Genomic DNA, 2,671 nt, shown 5'->3' on the forward strand with positions numbered 1-2,671 from the left:
CATCTGCTGAACCAGACGGGCGGTACAAATACAGTCTATTATAGACAGGTTATTCATAGAGAACCAATCAACACCTACGCCAACTCTCACACCTTGAACCAACGCCATCCATCGCAAACGAAGAGCTAGAGTTGCTTCGTGGAGCTCGAAATACTTTTGACACAACGCCATTCTGGATATTGTACCAGGTTTAAGATGCCCCGACGATCATCTCCTCATATGTCCACTCACATCAGCGCGTCTAACATACCTCTCCCTACGGCCCAAATCCGTCGGATCGGGCTTTTCCTGAGCTTGCTGATGGATGAGATTGAAGATAACGTGCAGTCGATTCACTGACTTAAACTCGGTTTACAAATAAGTAAATTATCCTCATTTTCGAGGTTAGCCCCCTAATCTGTAATTAGAAAAAGAGAGTGATTAGCAATACAAAATTCATCCCTCGTTAATCTGTGTTTATAAAATATTCTCATATTAAGTCGATAAGTTTTCGTAGCGCTCTTTCATCCAAGTAGTTAGAGCTTATTCTAGAGAGATACTAGGTTGCTGACAGCTCATCTACGGCCGCTAGAATCTTTTGCCAGACTCCCTAGTTAAGTGCGTTTTTAATATCAAGAATTACTATTTCAAAGACAATATTTGATAGGGCCTCCTTCCTTTTATGGCATCCTTCGCCATATACTTTGGCAGTTTGATGGCGTCAACAGTTGACTTTTCCTTCCGGAAACCAAATTGATTTGGTGATGGAGTCTTTAATGAATTTATTTTTTAAGCTTTGTAAATTATACGCTCTAGGAGTTTTCCCGCCGCATGCGGAGTGGGCGGAAGTTAGACGGGTCAGTCAGCGGTTTCTTGGACTTCGGTAATAGCCGTAGCTTCTGCCTTTCCAAAATAAGTAGAAGAAGCATTCACGTATGTATTTTGTCCTCACTGCAATTACATATAAACATACATACATATGTATATATTTGATGCAGAAAAAATTTAAAAGTTTCTGCCAAAGAGATAGTAAGAACTGCAGAAACCGAACCAATATTTCATAGTTCAATTGTTTACTTTGCTTCTTCATCAAAATTGAGTTACTACGAACACAATTAGAAGCGACTGTTGTTGATTTTGATATTGTTGCTGTAGCAGCGCAATGCGCTAACGTGAGTGAGCAATAATGCCTATTTCAGCAACTTTTAATGCTACCAATAATTGCACTATGCAGTTAATTGTTTCGGGCAGTTCATTTTCGGGCGCAACGAATAGAGTAACAATGCTCAGTGATTTTCAAAAAATGTTAGTGTTTTTGGAATTAGACAAAGAAATCGTAATAGGGAGGTTGAAAAATTTGCTGGAATTAGTAGGGCGCTCCGCCCCAACTCCAAACTGCTCTTAGGCATTGCCTGTTAGGCTGCTTACCATCAGACTATTAAGCAGTGCTTTCTCCTTCAACCCGGCATGTGAGCACTCGTAAATCTTTCGGAAACTTCGACTTCATATCTGCAGAAGCGGGTCGTCACATAGCTCACCTGGATCTCAATTAAATACTTCTCTACACACATTCGTCTAAGGTGCGAATGGGAGATTGCCAGACTTTCGAGCAGAGTTCAATTAATATATCCACATATTTTGGGATATTTTTGGAGATTTTAGTATTACTTTCCGGGCCTATTGGAATATATTCGTGAACTTTATAGGCTTTTTCGAAAGTTTTGGGGCTAAAAGATTTTTTTTAGTTTCGAATATTTTTCCAGCCATCTTGGGACCCTTGGAACTTTTCGGGATAATTTTGGGTAACTTTTGGAATGATTTCGAGATATTCGGAGGTTTTGGTTTCATAGGCTTAGCGAGTTTTCTGGGTTCTTACAGGGTTCTTACCTTTTAATAATCTTTTATAGAAGAATTTCTTGCAGAATTTTTTTCAGAATTTTATTTCTTTTTTTACAAACCAAAAAAACCAAAGCCAACCACACTGCAAAACTTAATATTGTTACCAGATTATTTGAAATCTTATCCCAAACTATATACTTTTTTTCAACAAAACCGCATAAATGTGGCTCATTAAATCTCAACTCAATAAAAATGGCACATTAAGTGGAGAGAACACTAAGAGCAGCTTTATCAGATAAAATGCAATTATTAAATGGAAACTCCAACTGACTGAGTGCAGACAAATGAGGCAATCAAAGTTTTTATACTTACAAATACCCAAAGCATATTTAGCATAATTTATTGCAAATATTTTACTAAATAATTGGTGATTTACGGCTTTGAACGCAATCATATAAAAATTATGACATAAATTAAGAGATCGACACGGTGGATGACAACACTACAAATTACTCTTTTATATGCATATTTTGTGTTTATCTTTATTCTAAAATTCTTAGATTTTTCCACGAGTTAATCTAGCAGCTAGCTGGTATTTTTTTTGCTTTTGTTTTCTGCACATTTTGGCACATAGCGAATAACTAACAAAAGACTTAAGCGACAAACTCAACGGCGGCAACATATACATGCATACAACATAAAATTCCGCTTTTGTTTAAATAAATACAATTATAATTTTTGCTCATGTAAACTAAGACTAGAACGTTGCTAATGAGCGTTAGCAATAATTTTGGCTTGTAGAATTATTTTACAATTTTCAATGACAGCAAAGACTTCAAAAAAATTGCGACAC

The sequence above is a fragment of the Rhagoletis pomonella genome, unplaced genomic scaffold, assembly GCF_013731165.1.
Source record: "Rhagoletis pomonella isolate Grant_MI unplaced genomic scaffold, Rhpom_1.0 Rhpom_scaffold_02406, whole genome shotgun sequence".
Lineage (NCBI taxonomy): Eukaryota > Metazoa > Arthropoda > Insecta > Diptera > Tephritidae > Rhagoletis > Rhagoletis pomonella.